Source organism: Podarcis melisellensis (assembly GCF_964234715.1).
Source record: "Podarcis melisellensis genome assembly, chromosome: 4".
NCBI lineage: Eukaryota > Metazoa > Chordata > Lepidosauria > Squamata > Lacertidae > Podarcis > Podarcis melisellensis.
In genome coordinates, this window is record NC_138531.1 from 5,637,285 (window position 1) to 5,664,663 (window position 27,379).

Genomic DNA, 27,379 nt, shown 5'->3' on the forward strand with positions numbered 1-27,379 from the left:
GTTGAATTACTACTATTGTTTTGCTGATTTATACATGCCATTAGCCATTGGACATTTTATGAAGAGGCAGGGTCAATATTTTAAACAGCCATACAGTGGAACTTTGTAATATTCAAGATGTTTCAGAGATGGTACTGAGGCTCACCCACAAAGATATGTAAAGTACAAGAAGTTTAACTCATTTATTTATGCACAAGTCGCTAATGGTTAAATTTTGGAAGTCACAAATGTCCCCAGTATAGGATTTTTCTCAATTTTGGGGGGGATCATTGCACATATGGAAAATATTACAAATGTTAGTAGATTCAAAGTGACTAGAATTTGCCGGATGCATTTCAAAAGCAATAGCACCCATTTATTACCTTGCAGAAAGTGTGTGGATATGAATAAGGGTTTGACATTAGATGCAAAAATATGTTCCATTAGGTTGCAGATTTTGCAAGCACCTGCCGGTAGTGCACAACCATCCTTTGCAAAGCTGCTTGGAAACTACACTAGTGTTCATATTTATAACATAATCTAATCTTCCCATGTAAACTATGTATATTTGTAACAGCAGTTAATCAACAATGGATATGCTATTTGGGAGCTGAATGTTTGCCTTGCAAAGAACTGTTCATTCAATTGAAAGGCTCTTTGGGAAATTAGTTCTGTTTCATAGAAACCAGGAAAACAAAAGTTTCCTTTCAAACTCAGCAGGATCCTATCATGTTGACATTGTTAAAGGAATTAGCATATTTCATCTCTCATTATTTAGTACTATAGATCTAATTGCACTAATGTTCCCATCTAGGTGGTACCACTCAAGATTTTATTCTGTTTGAAAAACAGCTGGTGCACTTAAAGTGACTGCCTAGCTTTTGCAACATAATTAACAGAGTAATCCTATACTCGCATTAGCTGAGACTGGCACTGTTGCTGAGCAGTATGGGCTCAGCCCAGGAGGGGAAGATACACGCTGTCAGAAAAGGCAAAAAAAAAAGGTCCACTAATCAGAAAATGGAAAAGGAAGTCCACTGTGCTAACGATGGCAGCCTACAAACAGCCCCCACACAGAGGGAGCCAAGGAACTTATGATGGTGGGGACATGTCTCCAGCACACCTCCAGCATCACAATGCACACAAACACACTACTGAACTGTTTTGCCTAGCAATAAAAGGGGTGGAGGCAGCCAGATACATCTACAAGTCAACTTTTTCAGGAATCTGTGGGTGGGGGAGGTCTTAGGAAACACCCATAAAAAGGTAAAGGTAGAAGGATCAGTTATTTCTAGAGAGGTAGTGTAATGCAGCAAAACCAATAGGGTCTTGTGGCACCTGGGGGGGGGGAAGCAAACAAACAAAAATGTAATTGCTATGGCATGAAACCTTTTTGAATTAGAGTCCTCCTCAATCAAACATATGTAGTATTATCCTGAGTTGCAGGTTTGTATGTTCTGGCATTGAGGGGAGGGGAGAATTGTTAGCCCTGAGGTCAGAAGGAAATGAAATGCAGAATATGTACTTTTCTGTATTTCCTGTTAGTAATGGGAGTTTGTGTTGAGTCATGTAGTCAAAAGGACACAAGATGTTATGATAACATTTCTCCACTCCCTCCCTCTCCAGTCAATTACAGATAATTATCAAGCTTCTCTCTCTTCTCTTCTCTTCTCTTCTCTTCTCTTCTCTTCTCTTCTCTTCTCTTCTCTTACCCTCCTTCCCTCCTATCCTTTTCCACAGAGGATATGAAACTGACCCATGGAAAATGTAACTTGAAAAAAGAGACATTGTGCATACCTTTGCATACCTTTGTAAACCAAGAAAACTTTTAATAAAATATATTAAAAAAGAAGGTATCTGCTCAATAAAAACCCTAAAATTTGATTGGATTTTAAAAAAGCCACTTCTGGAAACCTAAATTGTTGTATTGTTTTTGTTAATTAAATATGCTGCCACTTGCCAGGATGGAGAAATTCATGATCCGATGACCGCATGTCAATATATTGTCACATTGCTGGAGGAGGGGAGAGAGCACAGGCAAGAGCTTCCCACTGTGTTTAGTTCTATTCATACCAATCTTTTGAATCAACATTGGCAGATTTCAAAATATGGTCTCTTTAATCTGCATTCTTGATCTACTCAGCACTCTGGTGAGGAGGCCTTTCAAATGCTTTTGCAGTGCAGTAATGAGACTATGGGAGTTTGAATAGTTACTTTTTTAATTAGCTAAGCGGCAGGGATGTACTATCTGTACGTCTGTGAAAAAATATGAATAGCCATTATAGCATTAACATTTGCTGACTCTGACAATGTGGTCTGCTGTAGGTCAATTACATCATCAGTCTTTAGCTGTGCGTAATAATTGCTAGCTCCATGATCAAGCACATTTTGAGCAGTTTTAGCCTCCATGAGGTGATATGTAGGGTGGAGGGAAGGCCCACATGTCTTTTGAACATTGTAGCCCAAGGAAAATGCAACTATTCTGTGTTAATTAGGAAATGTGAACTATTGACACACTCCAGTCTCCTGCAGCATTGTGCATCTCTAGGTATCAAAACACTTTTGTCAGCACAGCATTAGTCCCATATTTTAAAAAGTTAGTTTCATGCTTCTTGGTGCAATAAGGTATCCTGTCACAGCAACTGCTCTTTTGCATGGCAAGGTTAGAGCCTGACCTTTCGTTGTCACCCAAGGTACACTATTTTTCAGACTTTCACCTACCAGATATGTCATTTAATAACTGGAGATTCAGTATATAAAAGTATCACTTCTGCTATGCCAGAAGATAGAATATAAGAAGAACACAAGAAGAGCCCTTCTGGATCAGACCAGAGGCTGCCCAGGCCATCAGGCCATTGTTGTCCTAATGACTAAGCACATGCCTATTGGAAACCCACAAGTAGATCATGGATGCAATAGCACTCTCTCCTGCTCATGCTGCTCAGGGACTGGGCTACTGGTCCTGGAGGCAGCATACAGTCATCATGTCTAGTAGCCCTGGAATGCCGTATCCTCTATGAATTTGTCTAATGTCATAAGAACATAAGGAAAGCCCTGCTGGATCAGGAGAAAGACCAATTTCGACCAGGAAGCTTTTAATGTTTTATGCTGTTTTTGTGTTGGAAGCTGCCAAGAGTCGCTGGGACAACCCAGTCAGAGGGGTGGGGTGTAATAAATTTATCATCATCATCATCTTGTTGAGCATTGTGTCCTCACAGAGCCCTTTTAAAGCAATCCTGGTTGGTGGCTATCCTTACAGATTATGGCAGCAAATCTCAGGTTTAATATGAAGAAGCAGTTTCTTTTACCTGCTCCCACCATTCAGCATTATTATATGACAGAGGGATGAACGCTTATCCCTCACCACTTTCTCCACATTGTAATCATTTTCTCTATCATAGTCACCCGCCCTCAGCTCACCAGCACTTGCCTGCCCTTTTTCTGAGATAAAAAGCCACAAGCATTGGAAGTTTCCTTGGAAAAGAACCACTCTGGGCCCTTGATCATTTTGGTTGCCATGTCTGTGCCTTTTCCAGTTCTACAATCTTCTTTTTTGAGGTGAAGCAGCCAGAACCGTACACACTATTCCAAGAGCCATTGCACTGTAGAATTTTTGTAAAGACGTCATCAAAGTTTCATTTTTGTTTTCTATTCCTTTCACAGCAGGCGTTCATTCTTCTATTCAAGTGAGACAGCTCACACATTCAGCTGCCAGTACTTACAGGTGCAATAATCACCTTTTATTTAGCTATTTATGAAGTTCCTATCCCACCTTTGCTCTCAAGGAGCCTAAGTTTGCAAACAATGGAGCAAAAACCCCCAAGCAAACAGTCACAGATCCTCCCGAGAGAATACTTTCAAGGTTGCCAGGGACAATATCTTTCAAGTAACACATGCCTAGATGAATAGGAATGTTAAGAATGGGGAGCCAGTAACACCTCACCCCAAAGGCCCTGTCATGTCAGAGCCAGATGGGGAAGACCCAGCAGCAGCACCTCCCCTGCTGATCAAATGCTGAGGAATGCAAGTGATACAGCTGAGTGGGTGAACCTTCGCTTAGATGGATATCAGTACAGAACAGCACTTGCTTTCCTTTCTGTTCAGAAGGCCTCCAAAAGAGCATGCAGTGCAAGGATTCCCTACTTTCTTCTTGTGAGAACTGCGGTTTTGCAAAGCTATGATAGAAGTCTCACGAGAAGAACAGATGCTTCCTCAGATAAATGTGAAAAGAGATACGTGCACTGGAAGGGGGAACAATCACAAAAAGAGAGGAGAATGATAGTCATAGAACAAGGAATCATTTTTGAATGCCAGATAACTTTGCTTTGAAAGGATGGCAAAAACAGGCTTAGGATTTTGTATTGCTGATGCTTAAAGGTGTATGTTGAAGGCTAGAAAATGCTTGCTTAAATGTACACTAAACATGTTTATGGCTACCAGGTGTGCTGGTTTGCCCCCACAATTGAGAGGGCTGGTGCTGCACAACATGTGCATGCCATGCACACCTGTCACATGAAATGCTGACATCACTCACGCATGCCACACAACACACTTACATCACTCACACATGCCATGTGACATGGCACATACATGCCGCATGGCTTGCACGTGTGACGTGAGCATGCCACATGGTGTGCGCACACACCATGTGCACATTGCCACAGAATGTTGAGAAGGCAGAGCCCCCTCCTTGAAAAGGGGGGGGGAGAGATGGCACCCCTGGTGGCTAATGCATCTTTGTCAGGACTGGAAAGAAATGTAACCTAGCCAGTGGAAGAGGTAGAAATCTGAGCTGTACAGTTGGCTAGTGACAAAGACCCTTGGTTGGCTCCAAGGGCATACTGTGTTGGTTTCTGCTTTCTTCTCTGTGCAGCGAAGTGCGTGTCACGAGACAGGTGTTTACATTCCACAGAGTCTGTACTGTTGGAGGTTTTCCCACGGGAATGGGAGACTGGATATGACGTACACTGGTTTCCTGTTTTTCACTGTTCTTTGCAGTTTCAGTTTGAGATTCTCTCCGTGCTTTAGAGGAGAGATGACGCTTTCTCTGCTCCGGCAGAGGGAAGATGTTTTTCTGTAACTTACCAGCTTTGAACTGTAAATAAAGTAGTATAGAGCATGTTGGCTCATACTTCTCATCATTCCGCTGTGCACTGGACACTGCTTATCCCCAACATTTGGTTCCGGGCCCAGAAAAACGCAGTGTTTTGAGAATGGACTTCAGAAGTCGGGCTCCTGGCAAAGGAACAAAGGAGCACAGAAACGGAGTGCCGGCAGAGGGTCGGAAAAGCGGCAGAGGGACAGATCGGATCGGAATCTGCTCTGCGCGTCAAAATGATTGATGAAGGTATGTGCTACTGCTCCGGGCAGCCTGCCAGCTTCTAATTAATGGCTTTATGGCTGGACTTTGAACTTTTAATAGCCGGTTTTGCCGTGGCACAGGCAAATGGCTAAAAGCAACACTTTCCTATGCTGGGGGAAATCGAAAGTAACTTTTACAAGTGCTGTTGTTTCACAGCAGCTGCAGATGTGACGCAGCAAGAATTAAAGGGCAACATAGAGAAAGCACTTGGGGACTTTCGCTTTTGAACTTGCTTTTGGAATGCAGTTTGAAGCGGCTGCAGATAAGCAAATGCAAATAAACAGAAGAGCGGCACAGGCTCATAGGCAGAGGCTGTTTTGATTTTGCTTTTGGATTGAGGCAGCTGTAAACAGACACAGCATGTATAAAGCAGCCTGATTTACAGCAGCAATGATGATGCAAGAGGCAAATGCCAGAGTCATGATGGCTAGCTGCACAAGGCTGGATGAGGAAAGTGGGGAATTTGATACCACTGGTCAGCCAAATGCTCAACTCACAGTAGCTTGTGATACTGCCATGATTCAGAATGAAGCAGATCGGCGGGGTGCTGGCTGCATGGGAAATGGGGAGACTTCACAGTCGTCATCCCATAGTGCAGTGGAACCACCAGATGGCGCCAAAGCTTTGAAGGCAGTGGAATGCTACTCGTGTGGACGTCTAGGCCATATGAAGAGGGAATGCAAATATCCCAGGGCCAAGACAGAGCAGCGCAGCGGAAGCTCGTCGCGTGGAAAAGGCCAGAGCAAAAGCAAAGGTCCGGTGTCCAGGACAACGCAGCACAAGGCAATGGTCTCACGCTACGCTCCAAAGGTTGCAAAGGTTGCAGAGGTTGCAGAGGTCCAGAAGACGTCTAGATCTTTCTTCGTTGTTGATTCAGCGGCGACCCACCACATGTGCAACGATAAGCGACTGTTCGTGTCTTTTACACCGCAGGAAGGTGCAATTCACCAGGCGGATGACCACACAATCCCCAGTAAAGGCTACGGAACTGTAGTTCTTCACAGTTTGGACTTATCGATACAGGATGTGCTTTATGTGCCGGATGCGAAACATAATCTGCTCAGCGTTGGACAGCTGATTGAGAAGAAAATTGACGTTTCCTTTAAGAACAATAGATGCATCATCACCAAGAAAAATGATTATCAATTGTATGCTGAATTTGTTGGTCGTTTGTTTCTTTTGTATTATGATGATGTTGTGCAGGATGACACTTGTTGCATTGCAGGTTCTAACAAAAGTTTGCATGCAGAATGTATTCATGATTTTCACAGGAAATTTGGTCATTTGCATATTGAGGCAGTATCTAAAATGCCTGCCTTGGTTGAAGGTATGACTATTAAACCCTGCAGGTACCACATGAAGTGCAAGGCATGCGCAGCAAACAAGGTGAAAATGGCTGCGAAAGGTAAGGTGTCTAGTAGGCAAGCTACAGAACCATACCAAATTATTCATGCTGATTTGGTTGGACCACTAGCGCCCTCTTTGGGTGGGAATAGGTACTTCATGGTTCTTATTGATGCATTTTCCAGGTATATTTTTGTGTACAATCTCAAGCAGAAGTCAGAGGCTTTTCCTAGGTTCAAGGAATTCTGTGCTTGGTTGGGAAATGTGCATGGTAAGAAGATAAAAATTCTTTTCACTGACCGGGGGGGAGAATTCACTTCTCAGCAGTTTGAAGCTTTTCTGGCTGAGAAAGGAATTCAACACGATTTGTCTAGTCCTCGCTCGCCATGGCAGAATGGACTTGCGGAACGAGCAAATCAAACATTGCTTCAAGGGTTAAAAACCTTGCTGCATGATGCAAATCTTCCAGAGAGTTATTGGGCCGAAGCTCTCTCATGTTTCACTTACAGTTATAATCGCAGGTTATCTTCAGCGATTGGTTGTACCCCCTATGAGAAGATGTTTGGCAAGAAGCCATACATCAAACACATGAAAATTTTTGGTTCAGACATGTGGGTTCGCTCACCACAAAACTCCAAGTTAGACAAGCGTGGTTTGCATGGTATCTTTCTAGGTTATCAGAAAGGGTCTTACAGAATAATGATGACTGACTCTAAGGAGATTAAGCTCACAAGAAGTGTTGAGTACAATGCCAAGTGGGGGGAGAATGTGGGAATTTTCCAATGTTATCCTGATGACAGTGATGAGACTGAGGATAGTCAAAAGCAACCGCAACAACCCACACCCACTGATGAAGGTTCTGATTCTGAGTCTGACACTGAATCGGGTGATTCAGAGGATTTCAAGAGTGCGAAAGCCTCTATGCGACCCTCTGAAAGCTCTGATCAAGAATTGGAGGAACCATTGTTCACAATAGGTCGCTTTTCTCCTAAGAAGGAAGAGGAGAGTGTTGAAGACTTAAGGCTAATTCGCAGGTCACAGAGAGCCACAAAAGGCAGACCTCCAAAGAGATTTGCTGATGAGTTTGCTAAGATAGCAGTAACAGCTGTTAAAAGCTCCAAGAAGGTTTTTGAACCTTCAAGTTTCCAAGAAATCCAGGATTTGGATTCAAAGGAAGCTGAGCCATGGTTAAATGCCATGAAGGCTGAGCTTGATTCCTTGGAAAGGAACAAAACATGGGACCTAGTTCCAGTAGTTCCAGGAATGAAACTGCTTGGAAGCAAATGGGTCTTCAAAGCGAAGACTGATCAAAATGGCAAGATAGTCAGACACAAAGCCAGATTGGTAGCCAGAGGATTTGCTCAGGTACCAGGTGAAGACTATCACGAGACCTACTCACCCACAGTGAGGTATGAGAGCATTAGGCTTATGCTCAAGCTAGCTGCAGAGGAGAATCTACACATTAGTCACCATGATGTGAATACAGCTTTTCTGTACGGATCTCTAAATGAATCACTTTATATGCTTCCACCTGATGGCGTACAGGTAAAACAGGGATTTGTTTGTGCTCTGAAAAAGTCCCTTTATGGTCTCAAACAAAGTGCACGCTGTTGGCACACAAAACTCACTGAAGTATTGTTTTCTCTAGGTTTTCAGCAAGGGAAAGCTGATCCATGTGTGTTTGTCAAAGAGGAGGGGCAAAAGAAACTGTATTGTTTGTTTTATGTTGATGATCTTTTATTCTTTTGGAAAGATGTCACAATGTACAATAACGCCCTAGCTCAACTGAAAGAGCACTTTGACATGAAAGATCTTGGTGAGGTAAACAACTACCTATCTCTGGAAATAGAGAGAGATCAAGATGGTAACATTCTAGTACACCAGTCACGGAAAATTGCTGATGTGTTAAGCAAACTAAACCTGATGGATGCTAACCCTGTGGACACACCGATGATAACAGGTTATCAGGTAGATGACACTGAAGAAGCATTTTCTGACACTACACTGTACAGAAGTGTGCTAGGCAAGCTAAACTTCATTGCCAGATGTTCAAGACCAGACATTGCTGTTAGCTGTAATTTGCTAAGCAGACAAGTCAACAATCCTACTGTTAAGGATTGGAAAGCTCTGAAACGCATAGCGCGGTATTTGAAAGGCACTATGCATTACAGACTGAGATTTAACAATCAGAAGTCTGGTGGTCTTGAGATATTTGCAGATGCAAGTTTTGGAAGTGACACTACAGACAGGAAAAGTACGTCTGGAGTTTGCTATAAGTACAATCAGGGTCTATTTGATTGGTCATGCAAGAAGCAAACAACAGTTAGCTTAAGTACTTGTGAAGCTGAACTGAATGCACTGTCTTATTCACTTAAGGATTGTGAATGGTTGTTACAATTGTGCAAAGACATGAAAATTCCTGTCAAATGTCCAATCCAGGTTTACCAGGACAACAAAGCATGTTTGGCTTTGCTGAATTCTGAAGGTTGTAAGCAAAGCACGAAGCACTTGCAATTGAAGTTGCAACATGCTAGGGAACGTATTCAGAAGGGACTCGTAACGGTGTCCTATATGCCAGGTAATGAAATTCCTGCTGATGTATTGTCCAAGATTGTATCAAGGGATCAACACTGTACCTATGTGCAGAAGTTGGGTTTGTACTGATATTGTACGAAGACGCTGCCCAGAGATGTTCACAGAAAGGGGGAGGATGTTGGTTTCTGCTTTCTTCTCTGTGCAGCGAAGTGCGTGTCACGAGACAGGTGTTTACATTCCACAGAGTCTGTACTGTTGGAGGTTTTCCCACGGGAATGGGAGACTGGATATGACGTACACTGGTTTCCTGTTTTTCACTGTTCTTTGCAGTTTCAGTTTGAGATTCTCTCCGTGCTTTAGAGGAGAGATGACGCTTTCTCTGCTCCGGCAGAGGGAAGATGTTTTTCTGTAACTTACCAGCTTTGAACTGTAAATAAAGTAGTATAGAGCATGTTGGCTCATACTTCTCATCATTCCGCTGTGCACTGGACACTGCTTATCCCCAACATACTGTTCACAAATGAAGTCTGCTTTAACAACCAGCACTGTCTGCCTGGGTGCAAGCTTCTTGTACATGAGTCTCCTAGAAGCAAACTTCCCTGCCTCATAGATTCCCCTGCTGTTTATAGATTTCCCTTCCTTGTCAAGGAACAAAGCAAAGTTTAAATGTTCACGCACACTATGCCATTTAATGCTTAAATGCTTTCAATCTCTGTAGAATAACAGAAGAATAACTGTAGTGGACAATTCTTGCAATAAAAATTGTAATCATATACTTCATTTTATCCCTTTAATAGGCAAGTATAATGAGCCAGGGGACGCTGTGAGTTAAACCACAGAGCCTAGGACTTGCCAATCAAAAGGTTGGCGGTTCGAATCCCCATGACGGGGTGAGCTCCCGTTGCTCAGTCCCTGCTCCTGCCAACCTAGCAGTTCAAAAGCACGTCAAAGTGCAAGTAGATAAATAGGTACTGCTCCAGCAGAAAGGTAAACAGTGTTTCTGTGCGCTGCTCTGGTTCGCCAGAAGCGGCTTAGTAATTCTGGCCACATGATCCGGAAGCTGTACACAGGCTCCCTCAGCCAATAAAGCAAGATGAGCGCCGCAACCCCAGAGTCAGTCATGACTGGACCTAATGGTCAGGGGTCCCTTTACCTGTTTTTATAATGAGCCAGAGTATCCTTAATACCATGCTTTGCACAGCAGACAAGAACATCTCAGGGAGTCTCATGTATCTCATCTTATCCAAAATCAGGATCCCAAACAGCCCAATCCCTATCCTTGAGATGAACAGCTTGATGAAGGGATTGCTATGAAAGCCCCTTGTGCCCAAGAAGCAAATTTTATGCCAGCATAGTGGATTTAGGCTGTATAGTGGTACTCTTGTAATGCCTGAATACTGTGCATGCAGTCACCTTACATACAGACAATGCAAGGGGCAAAAATGAGTGGAGTTGTAGATATATAATGGGTCAAAACTTAGCCAGAAAGTTATGCTTGATCTAGGGTTGCCATATTTCAAAAAGTAAAAGCCGGGACACCCTGAAAGTTGTTGAGCTTGCCTAAGATCCAGGACATAAGTACAGTGAACAGGTGTGAATCTGAACTGATTTCTATGGTTTATCTCTGTAGATTATAGCATAAGTATAAAGGTTGACATAATTTAAATATGACATGAGATTCTCCATCATGAACCTTGCTTGATATTGGTACAAGCTTGATACCAGCTTCATCTCAAAATGTGTCCTAAAGGCATTCAGGGAAGACATCCTGAGCTCCTCTCACCTTGTAAAGGTCAGCACATCAAAATTTATTTGCCAGGTATATAGTGGTACCCTGGTTCTCAAACTTAATCTGTACCAGAAGTCTGTTCCAAAACCAAAGCATTCCAAAACCAAGGCACACTTTCCCATAGAAAGTAATGCAAAGTCACAAACTGCAACAGTACAAACACGCCCACTGTAATCTATGGCAAACCTTAACCAATGGCTGTCACTGGAAGATACTATTCCAACTAACTCAACAGCCAGTCATGGCACAGCACCTGGGTGTCAAAAGGATACATTATCAGACTGAAAACTTGACAGGTCTCTCTAGGTTCAAACTTTTGAGTAGCAGATTTAAATTTTTGGGAAAGAGTACAGATACTACCGTAAGAGCTTTCCATTGGATGCAAGAACCCATGTCCCACTGTTTATTTATTTATTTTGCATGCAACACCTAATTCAGAAGTCAAAGCATAACATACCCTATAAAACGTGCTGTAGCAGAGACTGTGAGATACAAATGGTATTTAAATTTCCATTAAAAAGAGTTTATGTTAATTTCCCCAAACACCTATTATAACAAGTGGCAATGATTGTAGCCACCTACCCCATGCAGAGTTTCTAATAGAATGAGCCAACAACAACAAAATGAATGTGAAGATTTGAAGGTTACACATGCCACTTCCAATTCTGGAAAACTACAGTGGCAGATGCTTGGCCCTGAATTTCTGCCAGAACTGAAAACACTGTTTTGCCATGCCTTTATAGGCAGACAGCATAGTTTCAGGCCCTTTGCCACTGGACAAATTCTCCACTAAATATGAATAAATACTTAGCGCCACTCAAATCACATAATTAAAAACACTCTTAATGGGAGCAAAGTTGTTACGTGTCATGCATCACCTGTTTACATCATCTGTAAATACCTACATGTTTTACAAATAAATAACCGTATTTTCCGTTGCCATATCCTCAAAATAGTTTTACTGCTTGGCATGATTAAGTCAATCTGTTATGGGACACCTCATTTACAATCAATGGAACTTTAAACTTTTACTGCACATGGGCAGCTCCAATTAGGAATACAGTCTAGCACTGGAAGTTCCCCCGGACATGGCCAGGATTCCAAGGGCGAAATTACCATCTGGAGGGATTTTTTTCAAATTAGGCAAAATGTCCGGGTTTTTGAAAACGGATCCAGGAAGTGTGCACGCAAGAATCACTCTTTCCTTTTTCCTATATCTATGGATGCACCTGCAAGCAGAGCCAGAAAGTGTGCATGCACAGATCACTCTACCCATTTTCCTTTCTCTATGGTGCATGCTGAGATGGGGCAGATCAGCTGATGCCTGGCTCTCCTGTGAGGTCAGGTAAAGCCCCCCCCCTCCTTCTGGTTCCCTTTCATTCCTTTGGCCATTGCAAGATTTCAAGGTAGAGGAAAGGCAGGATGTCCCCCTGCATTTGGGGCAGGAAAAGACTGTGCAGCTGTTTTGGAGGCAGCACATCAGAATGGTGGGAAGGTGGTGGGAAATCCTCCCCTGCCTCTTTAGAACGAGTCTCTCTCTCTCTCTCTCTCTCTCTCTCTCTCTCTCTCTCTCTCTCTCACACACACACACACACACACACACACACACACAGCCTTTTAGTCTTTAGGGAAACCAATGGAGGGGATAAAGGGTGTACGTCAACCACAACATTTGGTTTGGACCTCATTTTTTCTGCTTTTTTCTGTCCTAAGCACTTGGTGAGTGGGGGGAGAGCTGTCTCCCTCTGGATTCAAAGTCAAACACACTGTGTGCCTTCCCCAGTCACCATTGCGTGTCGAGGTCCCCAATCTACCCCCCAAATAACTCACAACGCACACTTAATTTTTGTTTAAGGTTTTTGGCATAATTTTGGCCACAACTTTATTTAAATACAAAACCGTGAGTGGTTGTTTAGGCGTTGGTTAAGACTATCTGTCCCCCCGCCTGGGGACAGAACTGACTTCCAGGCACCACCGAAAGACAGTGCTGGGGAAAGCAAGTCGGGGAAGAATTGGAGCTGAGACACAGACCCTCAACTCTCACCCGCCTGCTCCCCGAAGGCTTGCCGGCCCTAGTCCCATTCCAGGGATTGGACGAAAAGATGGCAAGCCCCAGGATTCCTTTAACGGAATTCCCTTTCCGCAGCAACCATGGAGGGGCAGGCCCAGCCTATCCTAACCCCTCCTCCACCAGATTTATAACCAATGCCTAACCGCCAATCGAGCCCTTTACGCTCGCCGCCAACCACTCACAATCCCAACCCAACCTTCAACCTTGCAGTTACCGCATCCAACCAAACATCATTCGACAGTACAGAGAGATGCACCCCATCATTGCGGTAAAGGGCCAGAGCCTTGAAGGTAATATCCGGGCGGGAACTAACCAACCCACTCAATTCCGCCACCTTCTTACACACTGCGGAATTAATGCGCTTCCTGGCCCTTTCAGCAGCCTCAGGTCGAGAAATGCCGTGCCAATTGCGCCTTTGCAGCAATTGTGACCAAAATATTTTAACTGTGGGTATTAGGTCACCAATTCCCCCAAGTCTCTCTGAATCGTGGAGCGCAAAGTAAAGCAATCATAAGTTGCCACATCGTTCTCCCCCAGCTGAACCACAATTGCCATGGGGGGGCATCCGAAAGCACCCTCTGCATACTGCTCCACTGCATTCTGTGCCTGGACATCCATAACACCTGCACATGCTGAAGGAGGCCAAGACCCAGTCCCCTTCCAGACTGCCTAGCTCTGATGCCAGCCCAGTAAACGATGCTGTGCCCCACAATCCAGATGAGGACTGGAGCTAGAAACATGGGCAGGAAGGCCGAGATGACGCCCCCAGTCCAGACTCGTCAGGGTGCTTGCCAGCTTAGTGCATGATGCTGTGGCCGACAACCCAAATGCGCACAGCTGCTCCTATGAAAAAAGGAATAACAGACAGGCATCAGCACAGGCATCATTGGCGATGCTTCCTGACATAACCTTTGTCAGCGTCAGACTTCCAATGACCCGTATTCACAATCCTGTCTACTAACAGGCCCCAGTGTGCAGCCTTTGCCGCAGCACCTATTCAGAAGGAATGAGGTGTGATCATTGGTAGGCAAGGCGCAAGCTGCAATAACTGGCGCACGACGTGAGCAATTAGATGCTTGTCGAACCGGAACCCATTTCTGTGCACTAGGATCGAGCCAGCCCCCAGGGGAACGAAAAGCCAAATATTTCCGGTATCCAATAACAGGGCAAGGGCCCACCTCACCTGTGACTGGAAGCCTGATGGTGGCAACCCTGCTCACTAGGTCTGACTTAGAGCTCCAGACACTTATGACAAGCTCCAAAGCAGATAAGGAAAAGTCCTGAGGCAATAAGCCTCCAAACTCTCAGCCCCGTGCTGGCTCCAACACAATTTCCCCAACCCTCAGTACACCAAAATTACAATGGAATACTGAAAGAAGTCTCGTCTTGATCTTGAACCAGCCGACAAGCCTTAACTTGTTGCGGATACTGCATAGGTCAAAGATTGACCGGCTTCCTGCCTGCTGTCCTGTGAAGGTTGGATCCTATTCCAACCTTCCGAGACCCTACGCACGACACACTTTAGAAGGGTCTCTGAAAAATTAAAGCTTTACTCTAGCAGACATTGCAGCGGACTGAATTCTGATAGTTTTAACAGTGCATCCGATCTGCAGCAGGTGGGCGAATTACTGCAGGTCCTGCTCAGAGGATGGGGGCAGGTTCCTCTGAATGGCCGAGGACTGCCAGCTAAATTTTAAGAAATCAGTCCAGGCCTTCTCATAAGACCTGAAAGCGGATGTGGAAACGTAAGCTACTACTCCTCATAATTATTAATTGTTGCCAAGTGCCACAGGAGCTCCAGAAAAATCCGGCTATAGCTGGGCGTCCAGAGCCCAGGATCTGAAGCTCTCCAACTGAAAAAACGGGATAGAGCGACAGCGAAAACATTAGATGATCCCGAAATAAAGCGAGCAGAAACGCAATATTAAACCTTAAGCAGTGCGAAGACTCTGCCAGAGCATGAGGACTGTTTTGCCAGGACTCTCACACTGCCTGGTTATCAGACCAAGACAGACCCAACGGTCCCTAAACTCCTCAGTCCAGATGTGCGCTGACACACAGGGAAAACTCGAGACCCAGAAGCTGTACACTGGCTCCCTCGTCCAATAAAGCGAGATGAGCGCTGCAACCCCAGAGTCGGCCACGACTGGACCTAACGGTCAGGGGTCCCTTTACCTTTACTTTTAGTCAAAGAGTATACACAGAAGTCACTATTTTGAGTGGAACAGCTATCCTGTGTGTACTTATTCACAAAGTGCTTGGAAACAACATTATTAGCATCCTATACAAAAGCCTAATGATGTTCACAATTTTCAAGTTTTTTATATCAGTTGTTTAGGCAGCAAGTTTAGCTATAAATGTTAGGTATACATCCCCCCCCCCCGAATTTTACATGAAATGATTCATTTAGCCTTGACTATTCAGTAACTGATGCCCCTGAATGATGTCCCTTATAAATTATTCCTCTGTTCAATGAGGTTAGAAAGCATGATTATGTATTAGGCATGAATTTTTTATCAGAAACTCTGGCTGCCAGCCAATGAAAGAATATGCATTTTTAGCACAGCCAATTCACATATGAAATCTGGTGCTTATTCCGGCATTCAGTTGAATGGGTGTTTGAATCACTTTGTTAAAACATTTATTCTTAGTAACGAAAGCACTTACCTTATTGTTAAGGTCCTCACTTCACCGTGATCTTCTAACATCCACTTCACATCTACGTTTATATTATCTGTGAAAAGGTGCAAGTAGCTCAATAGGACTCTGGTGTTAATGTGCTTCTTATTGTGCAAACATTGGCCATTCACTGCAAAGTGAATTTGCAGTATGTTGCAAGACATCCCAACTTTGTTTTTATAACTTTGTGTTATCTCTCACCCTGACTGTGATGTGATGCTGTAGAACTGTAGAGTTGAAATGGACCCTGAGGCCCATCTAGTCCAACCGCCTGCAATACAAGAATCTCAACTAAAGCTTCCATGATAGATGGCCTTCCACCCTTTGCTTGAAAACCTCTGAAGGGGTCTGTTCCACTCCCGTACAGCTCATGTGAAGATGTATGTTAATATTTACTTTTCTCCACTCTCAAAAAATCAAAGGAAATCACAACTGCCAAGTATTTTGCAAACAACTGGTGATAGGTGACAGCCAAGAAGCTCTGATTTATTCGCTGACCATGCCAAAATCTCTAGTGAGGGAACCTCATCACACGACAGAAAAATACATTCTGTATTTTGAGGGTAGCAATCTTGCGCAAAACAGTTCACCTGCCTTCGATGTAAGTGGGATGCCCAAGTCCTTTCCTGACTATTTCTCCTCCTCCTCCTTTAACCTAAATCTGCTGGCATTCTACTCTCTGTGTGTTGATCTTGGAGGGAAGAGTTTACAACTTCTTTCCTGTGTTGTTCATTATGAAATTTCTGTGAATTCCACTGCAAACTGACCAGAACTGCAGCTCCTGGTAAATGTGGAGATGGAAACATAATTCTTCTTTGGATTTTGCAGTACTCCAAATTTTGTGATGCAGTTTTTGGCTTTTAAATGTGCATTTTAAGATCACATGTGTTTAATATGCATTTAGGAATGTGTTCATTAAGATAAAATAAGTTTTAAAATACTCATTTGTCATAAAGCATTAAATTAACAGGAACTTTAATATATAAATATGACATTCCCTATATCAAAGAAACAGGAGATAACAGCCTTGTGAAAAAGCCAGGTGAATGAATTGGAAGTATGGACACATTAATTGTAGTAATACCATAGAACTCCAGGCTTTCTTGAAAATCTAGCACAATAGAAAATTTACAGCATTTATCTTTCTAATTAAATTCTGTGAAATCACAGAAAACAAGCTTTTCTCAAGAGAGGGCTTTTCCATGACCTGCTTGTGTGTATTTTAATTTGGACTACAGTGGAGACTACATCTATGCAGCCATAGATAGAACATGATACAGCATTTGTGTATTTCCCCTTATATCCCCTTATATACCTTAGTAATTGGCCCTTGGTTCTGCCAGTGCAACCTTTATTTTTGAAATAATTAGGAGTCTGGGTTCAAACCTAAATATAATCTTAGCAAATGGATACCTAATTCTCAAATTCATGTTTCCCGAGGCAACAAAATGAAATTTTTGAAGGTTTGGAGGTATGTCAAGACGGTCATAGGTCTGAGTTCACTAAGTCCCTATCAGATTCAGTAACCAAACAATTAAATGTCATCTATTATTGTTGGAATGATAGGAACCCGCATTGACATCAATAGGAATGCTCAAGAGATGGACTTGGAGGAGTTGTTTGCCAATCTCAGTTTAACCCCTTCCGATCCAAGGCTAATGATAGCTTTAAAAAGAAGAAGGGAAACAAAGTAACCCCTGCCATTTCTCCACATATAAAGTCTCCTGTTTCCATATTTGCCTTACAAGAATAACATGGGATGAAACCCCCTCCCCATGTTTACTCATAATGCTTAGGTATAGCATGGAAACTTTGATGCAAAGTAGTATTTTCTGCATTTCTTTTTGAAACAATCCAGACATAGATACTTTCCCCAAAAGGATCTCCATTGGATTCTGCCCAAACATTAATATTGTTTCTTCCTCAATAATAGTGTACAAAATCTGGAACAAAAGCAAAAGCAAAAGCAAATTTAATAGTGGCCAATACTCCCATGCTGATGGTAATCAAGTAACAGAAAACAGCTACCGGTATGTCCAGTTCAAATGCATATTTAAAATTCATGGAGATGTAACTGAGAATTTAAAGAAAACAAATATTATATTATTAAGAACAACAATAGCAGAATAGCTTTTAAACACATGAAATATTTTTGGCATTTTTTCAAATGTTAAAACTAAGTAAAGCCACAGAGGATTTCCTTTCTAAAAAGAAAAGGAATTAGTGATAGTAAAATATGTTCAAGCTTGGTCACCGCAAGTGAAATGTTAAGCATTATTAAACTCTGGCTGCACAACCCAGTGTCGTGAATTATGCAAGAAACATGTGCAAATCTGCACAAGCCAAACAAATCTCACCAACCATATGTCTTGTATTTGAGGAGATCCTCATAACACAATCCTCAGAACTGAATTTGGGGTCTTCTGCCTGAAAAGGATGTGTTCCACCACTGAGCTGTGCCCCAGATATACATAACAAGCAAAAAATATGCAGCTTCACAAGGTTGGTTTCAGAACTGACTCTCAGCTGAGCCTACCTCACAGGGCTGTTGTGATTATCAAAAGGGAATCGAGAAGATTATGTACACAGACTTGCGCTCCTCGGACAAAACCCAAGCAACAGATATGTGCAGATTCACAACTCTCACTAAAACATATGTACACACAACACGTTTTGCCAACCTTGATTTTTAAAAAATCATTGTGTTGATGTATAGTCTAGGGTATTTTTAACTTGCTTCACCTGTAAGATTTTTATTTTATTGCATGGTTGTATCTTCTTATTTATTTTGTGCTGTATGTTTTTGTTTTGTAGTTACTGTATATTAACCAAAACAACTCAGTGACAAGTGGAACAGTAGTGGCGATGGGGGTTGGATGGCAAGATTGCATATTTTTCTCAGTAGTATGGTACGTTCATTTATTTCAAGAGAGCTACCTCTGAGTAAGGGACGCGGGTGGCGCTGTGGGTTAAACGACAGAGCCTAGGGCTTGCCGATCAGAAGGTCGGCGGTTCAAATCCCCGTGACAGGGTGAGCTCCCGTTATTCAGTCCCTGCTCCTGCCCACCTAGCAGTTCGAAAGCATGTCAAAGTGCAAGTAGATAAATAGGTGCCGCTGTGGCGGGAAGGTAAACGGTGTTTCCGTGCACTTCTCTGGTTCGCCAGAAGCGGCTTAGTCATGCTGGCCACATGACCCGGAAGCTGTACGCTGGCTCCCTGGGCCAGTAAAGCAAGATGAGCACTGCAACCCCAGATTCGTTCACGACTGGACCTAATGGTCAGGGGTCCCTTTACCTTTACTTCTGAGTAAAACATAACAAAGGCAAGCAGTTGTGCTTTATTCTGTAAAGACAGCACACTCGGCAAGTGAATGCAATGTTCCCCCTCTGGTGCATAGGAGGAAGGAATTTGGCAGAAGAGTCTGCTGAGTGAGTCTGCTTTGTACACAAAATCACTGGATTGGATTACACCAGACATGTCCAAAGTCTGTTTCGGGGGCCTAGTGTGGCACGCCAGTCGATTTAATCCAGCCCCCATGGCAGTATATGTCCTGGTATAAAATCCGAAAAAAGCTCAGCAAATTCAATCCTAAAAATAGCTCAACAACTTTGGTCAGCCCTCATGCATGTTCACTTCACCAAATCTGGCCCTCTTTGAAAAAAGTTTGGGCACCCTTGGATTACACCCATGGGTGTAGCCAAGTGGGGGGGGGCAGGGGAGCAGATCCACAAAAATTATAGAAAAGCATTTAAAGTACTCAATTAACTGAGGTTCTGTCCCCACCCCCCAGTCTGTCACCTGCAATGTCCTCTATTGGGGGGGGGGTATTTTAACCCATGTTTTCTCCAAAAAAGCTCAAGAGCTATAGGGCATCTCCTAAAAGCAGCTCAACAACTTTGGCGGATGCCCTAACAAAAATCCTGGCTACACCCATGATTACACCCTTGTTAAATTGATCATCTGCATTGCCTGTTAGCCTGCAAAGTATTGAGTAGGATGTTACCAGTCTGCTGCTTCAGGTGCAGAAGTGTGATAGGTTTCCCTGCCCCACTTGGCTGGTCAATGCAGAAAAGCAGCTTCACCAAGTAGTTACATGCATGCTCTGGTTTTAGTTACCATACCATAAATAGTTGCCAGCATTCACCTGTAGATTTGCAATTTAGTCTGTTCCTGAAGCCATGTGTTTGCAGGCTGGTAATGTCTGAAAATAGTGTTTATGTAAAACTAGCTCTAATGAAGGTGATTTCTACCTGATGTGATTTTAATTACAGACTTGAATTTAATTATATCTAATTGACGATAGTAATCTACTTCACTTATATTCTTCTCATTTTTTAATTGGGTAGGGTAATATCCTTCACTTTTTATTTTCTTGGTGAGGAGCGCTATTTTCCAGAGCTGGAAAATCCCTGTGATATCTGCCTTCCAATAATTCATGGAAGAAAATCATGTACAAGATTAACAATGAGTGGTATGGTGTTGGTTTTTCCCACTTGGGTCCTGCAGTTCCATGGTCCCTGAGAAGTTATTCTTTTGTAGGGGGCATGATAAGCATCAAATCTCTCAAAGATCTTGTAAGATGTTCCTGCCCTAAGGTAAAGGGACCCCTGACCATTAGGTCCAGTCATTACCGACTCTGGGGTTGTGGTGCTCATCTCGCTTTACTGGCCGAGGGAGCCGGCGTACAGCTTCCGGGGCATGTGGCCAGCATGACTAAGCCACTTCTGGCGAACCAGAGAAGTGCACGGAAACACCGTTTACCTTCCCGCCACAGCGGTACCTATTTATCTACTTGCACTTTGATGTGCTTTCGAACTGCTAGGTTGGTAGGAGCTGGGACCGAGCAACGGGAGCTCACCCCGTCGTGGGGATTTGAACCGCCGGCCTTCTGATCGGCAAGCCCTAGGCTCTGTGGTTTAACCCACAGTGCCTCCCGTGTCCCTTGCCTACCACATCAGAGCTCCAGCATAAGCGGAGAGCCAGTGTGGAACTGAGAGCCAGTTTAAGAGCGGTAGTCTCGTAATCTGGGGAACCGGGTTCACGTCTCCACTCCTCCACATGCAGCTGCTGGGTGCCCTTGGGTAGTCACACTTCTTTGAAGTCTCTCAGCCCCACTCACCTCACAAAGTGTTTGTTGTGGGGCAGGAGAGGGAAAGGAGAATGTTAGCCGCTTTGAGATTCCTTAAAGGGAGTGAAAGGCGGGATATCAAATCCAAACTCTCTCTCTCTAAGTAGAATTGAAAAGGAATGGTTTGGAGGGAGGCATATATCTCTGTCCCCCAACACTCCCATCCCCCCAAACCAGAGTTAAAATGTCAGACCTGAAGCTGGCATGTTTTACTTACTTCCTATTTTCCCAAATGGAAGATGAATTGCAAAATATTCATACATACATACATGCATACATACGTTGTTGGGGCACTCCCCACCACCACCCTTAGAGTTGCATATTTTAATGTTCAAAGCACATCACTGTACATAAATTATCTCACGAATTCTTACAACAGACCAATAAGATCTGTCAGTATAATTATCCTGAAGTTCTAGACAAAGTCCAACTGGGCTAACATTCTGTTTCCAACAACAGCCAGCCAGAAACCTCTCAACACTCACAAGTTGGGCATATAGGTGGAAGCTGTCCTATAACTTTGTATTCAGCTCCTCATTCTTGGAGGAATGAAGGCTAGGCCAAGTTCCAGGTTTTCCAAATAATATATTCCATCCCCCCCTTAAAAAAAGTGGAGGGGTTGCTGAAGTGGAGGGGTTTTGCTACTTTGTGTGGGGAGAATTTTCTCCCATTTCTTTGAGAAGGAAGTGGTTTGCAGCTTTCCTTACTGGATCTCACTAAGGAGTATGGCTCCTGATTCCTGATGGTATCCCTTCTCCTCCTCCTCCTCCTCCTCCTCCTCCTCCTCCTCCTCCTCCTCCTCCTCCTCCTTCTTCTTCTTCTTCTTCTTCTTCTTCTTCTTCTTCTTCTTCTTCTTCTTCTTCTTCTTCTGTGATCACTCATAACCGATTAAGATTGTTTTCCATAAACACATTTTTAGCAGTGAGTCCATAAGTGACTGTGGAGGCCAATTCTGGATCCACATGTACTTCCACAGTGGGGACATAGGTTTTCAGGCAGGATTCGATCATGGTGAGGGTTTGCCAAATGTACTTTCCTCTTAACACATTTCTCCCTTTTGTCCTGAGTTTGAGCATCTTCAAAGCCCATAACACCTTTGGTAAAGGCTGGTCTGCAATTGGAGTGCTCACATTTTAAACCTTGATTAAGCGTGTGGTTGGAAGGATAGAGGAGGAGAAGACATCGGTTGACTTCCTGTGTTTCCTTTCTCTCCCCAACTTTATGCTTAATTATAATTTAAACCTCTGGTTAAACATGTGGTAGATAGTGGAGAAAGTCTGCCTGTGTTTTCTTACTACGCAAACACTTTGACAGCCCTGGATCTCTCCAGATGGACATGGACAGATCTGGGGCAATCTGGGGCTGCATCAACCTCCTCCAGCAGAATCCTGCCTCAACCAGAACTGGCCCATTTGGATCTAGGATTGCACAACCCTAGCAAAACCTACTCTCTGCCATGTAGACAACCTGCACTTTCAGTGACAAATATGGAACTAGGATGTTACCCCATTCCTTTTAAAACAGGGTGAATTCCACTCACATAAGCAGACAAACCACCCACCAACAGGAGAGAATATGATGTTAAAAAGTTTTGTGTAGAAGGGGATCAGTCCACTTATTGCCTGATCTTATCTTCAGTATTGTGACATTAAGCTTCTTTATTTCAATGTTACTAATCCTTGTTTTGTTAACTGTTTTGATTTAATTTATGTTGGCGTCATGGTTACTAATCTATGTATCATTATGAAAAGAACCAAAAGGTGAGCAGGAATAAAGAGGAAAATTGCCACCCTCTGTCACCAAGTATGGAAATGCACATTTTGGCTTTAAGTATATAGACACAGATGGGGAGAAATCAGATATTCTAGAGTGTGGCAAGATGTGTTTTAATTGAAAATAAAATTTATCTTTTGAATGTCAAGGATTATTAATAGTCAATTCCAGGAGCTAAATGGCAAATTAATGTGTTCATAAATCAATACAGAACCAGCAGTAATACCAATCTTTTTATTATTATTTTTCTCTAACTAAGAGACCATATAGATGGCGGCCCAATACAAAAGGTTGTGGGGGGTGTTACCTGGGCCTGTGGATTGAAAAAAAGAAGTTAGCATCAAAGGCTCTCTAACAGGTCTTACTTCATGCCTTTTTTAGTTAAAAAAACATTTAAAAGTCAACCAGTTTGCATTCAAAGCAAAGGGGCATTAGCCTTCTGCTTGCAGCTGAGTATTTGATCTGAGTTGGGTGTATGTCTGAGGGGAAAATTGAAGTAGACTGACATTTACCACAATATGAGAGGTATGTGAGTTGTTGTTGTTGTTGTTAGTTGTATGTATGATATAGCCAAAAAGCACAGAAGGGGAAAGGAGCAAAGAAGATATATCTGGTTTGGACCTCACCTACTGGTTTGTTTCTGCCTATTGCCTCCACCAAACAGCCCTTTTATCCCTTGAATGTATTTGCTGGCCCGGCAAGTTTTCAGTGCTGGGCAGGGTGATGAGGCAATGAGGCACAGGGAGCATCAAACAAAATTAGACCAAAACAAATTGAGATTTTATTAATGGGTTTTGTAAGACAACAATTTAAAACTGTGATTGAGCAGATATAAAAATAATTTGTTGTTTAGTCATTTAGTTGTGTCCGACTCTTCGTGACCCCCTGGACCAGAGCACGCCAGGCACTCCTGTCTTCACTGCCTCCTGCAGTTTGGTCAAACTCATGCTGGTAGCTTCGAGAACACTGTCCAACCATCTCGTCCTCTGTCGTCCCCTTCTCCTTGTGCCTCAATCTTTCCCAACATCAGGGTCTTTTCCAGGGAGTCTTCTCTTCTCATGGGGTGGCCAAAGTATTGGAGCCTCAGCTTCAGGATCTGTCCTTCCAGTGAGCACTCAGGGCTGATTTCCTTCAGAATGGATAGGTTTGATCTTGCAGTCCTTGGGACTCTCAAGAGTCTCCTCCAGCACCATAATTCAAAAGCATCAGTTCTTCTGTGATCAGCCTTCTTTATGGTCCAGCTCTCACTTCCATGCATCTTTATGGTCCAGCTCTCACTTCCATACATTTCCATACTGGAAAAACCATAGCTTTAACAATACGGACCTTTGTTGGCAAGGTGATGTCTCTGCTTTTTAAGGTGCTATCTAGGTTTGTAATTGCTTTTATCCCAAGAGCAGGCATCTTTTAATTTTGTGACTGCTGTCACCATCTGCAGTGATCATGGAACCCAAGAAAGTAAAATCTCTCACTGCCTCCATTCCCCCCCCCTTCTATTTGCCAGGAGGTGATGAGACCAGTGGCCATGATCTTAGTTGTTTTTGATGTTGAGCTTCAGACCATATTTTGCGTTCTCCTCTTTCACCTTCATTAAAAGGTTCTTTAATTCCTCCTCACTTTCTGCCATCAAAGTTGTATCATCTGCATATCTGAGGTTGTTGATATTTCTTCTGGCAATCTTAATTCCGGTTTGGGATTCATCCAGCCCAGCCTTTCGCATGATGAATTCTGCATATAAATTAAATAAGCAGGGAGACAAAATACAGCCTTGTCGTACTCCTTTCCCAATTTTGAACCAATCAGTTGTTCCATATCCAGTTCTAACTGTAGCTTCTTGTCCAAGGTGTGCCAAGGTGTGCGTGCCATTCTCCAGATGCTTTATAGCCTCCCCAGCTTCCTGTGCTTCCTGGAAGGCCTTTGAAAAGATGTTCCATCTTCCCCCAGATTTTTCCAGAGAACCTGGGCCGGATCCATCCTGCAGAGATCCCTTTGTGGGCTGGATTGTGTGTGTGCCCTTGATTTCCGGCACCGTGGAAGTGACTCTCTGCACTGTGCCGGTTTGGTGCAGCACACAAGCAGGCAATTGGGTTCGGGGGCAGCTTGTGGGCCGGTCAAACAACCTCTGTGATCCGCTTCCGGCCCATGGGCCTTAGGTTGCTGACCCCTGCTGCAGAATAATTGGGAATGGCTCTCTCTTTTAATTGAACAGGGCATTCTTTTAACTTAAAGAAAAAGACAACCACAAACATTGGGCCAGTGCAGTCAGACACCTGAGTACTCTGAATATACATAATTGAGTATCTGTTGAAGCCAAGGGCGCCAACTTGTCCCCCACATTGCATCCTGCCTTCACCAATTGTGCAAGTGCTCGTGGCCCGAGTCAGGATGCACAGGCGTCCCGCCGCCACGATGCTGCTGCTTGTGCGCCAGGTGGTGAATGGGGAGCCCGGAGCTGGGCTCTGTGCTTAAGTCTCCTCCTCTGTGCAACATTGGCGGGGAGGATGACGCAGAGTGGGCCACAGGATTTGGGGGGAGCCCACCCCCTCCTTTAAAAATTGGGGGTGCTGAAGATCCCTCAGCCCCCATCACGTGGCATGCCTGGTTGAAGCCTTCTCATGAGCCGAAAGTTAGGGAGGCTGCACCAAGTTGGAACAAATGTACATTCCCCTCAACTTCTTTGTAAAGTAAAATAATATATGCTGTAATCATAAACCCTGCTATTGCTTTTTTTTACTTGAACTCTCCCCTTTGATTTGTGATCATCTGTTGTTTAATTCACAATTGAATATTTTGCAAACAGGGATATTGTGACAAGAGTACTTGTTACCTTGTGAAAGGAAAGAAAGCTGGCCACTTAAAATCTGCTTCTCTTTGCTGAAGAGGGAGGGAAAGAGAAGAAAATGTGCAATTTAACTTTTTCCAGACTGTGCAAAAGCAATTATAGAATGCAAATATTTGTAAACGGTGGATATTTATGATCTTCAATATTATTTTCAAAACAAATGTTATAGGGTTTTTAGAGAAAATCAATATAACTCTTATTTGCAGGGTGCAGCTGCTCAAACAAAGGGAATAAGAATCTAGCACTTAATACTTTTAAAACCACCATGCATACTTCTGCCAAATGAACAATTTGAAGCACTATTTCCGATTAATTCAAAGCATTACACAAACTTGCCTATTTGGCCAATTTAGTTAGGGAGTGGAAGCATAGGCAACACATGGGGTTCTTTCTGTCTGATTGTATTAAAAAAAAATCCCACCTTTCATCCAAAAACATGAACAATGAAATCCTATGCATGTCCACACAGAGGTAAGTTGCATTGAATTCAGAAGGGCTTACACCAAGTTAAATGTGAATAGGCTTGCCACTCTTAGAATGGTGAAGGCTTAATTCTACTGTGCCCCTACTAAACTGAACATTCTGGAGCTACAAAGTGTGTCTAGAATTGTCAAATCTGGAGGATGATAACAACTCTTCCATCCTAAAAGGTCAGTAGGCAGTAGCTTCAACAGCATAGGAAAACACTGCTTCAAATTCAGAATGGCAAACTTTTGGCTAAATCTTGTATAAGTCAAGTAAGATCTAAGGGGATATGAGGTATCATGTATCAGTAACTAGGAGGTACTGATTCTGGTCCTAAAATCCCCAGCACTATCAGTGACAACATTAATTTTAGCTCTCTGTCCAACTCAACCCTTACAACTTACCTTAATGGACAAGTAGACGGAGAACCACACAAAATTCCTGTAGTTGACCCACCTGGACAGGCCACTGAGATTGGTACCCTTTGCTAGACTGAAACTCCTTGAATTCCCTACCTGCTCTTGTATAACTGGATCTTGTAATGGCAGAGAAGGGCAATGCTATGCCTTTTCTGCTTCAACAAGTGAAACTAACATTCTGGGGAAGGCCTGGCTGAAGGGGCCAGTTTTGGAAAAAGTGCATATTGCTGGTGTGATAAGGTATCAGCCAAGCCATTTCTCTCACACACATAATGAGTGAGAAAAAGAAGTGTGAAGTGGAGAGCCTGACTAACAAAAGCATACACCAATCATTTTTTTCTTTTCTTTTACAACAGTCCTATAGGATTGCTAGATGTAAGGGAACTGACAACACACCATGTGGCCTGGTTATCATACTGGAGTTGGCACTATGGAGTTGGCAAAACTGCCAGCCCAAAGATAAACGGCAACCACTATGGGGGGTGGGTTCTAAAAAGGTCAAGTCCCTTCAACCCATACATCAAGATAAACTTCAGCATACCAATGTTTTTAAAAAATGAGACCCAGACCCACAGCCCTGGAAGTGGAGGAATCAACCTGAAACTTAGCAAGGCCAAGCCAGCAACCTCCCCTCATTCTGCTAGTCACCCTGGTTATGTGTTGATGAAGGGGGCTGATGAGGTCCTTCATCAAATCACAAATCCTATGCAAGAATTCTGTCACTGGGGTGAACACTCTGAAAACAAAAGTTGGGTCCCCTATCAATTATTGTAGTTCCTTAAGAATGACCTTAACCCTCAGCAAATTGGAAATTCTCTACCTGAGATCAAGTAACTTCTCCATAGGCAAGCAAGATACCTGATCGTGAGAATCAAGCTCAATGCTGAAACCTTCAGTCTTCTCCATGGCCAGACATACCACCAGGTCAGCAGCTAATTTCTCAAATTCAGCCATGAGCCTCTGACACCTGTGTGACTTACTTAGCTGGTCCAG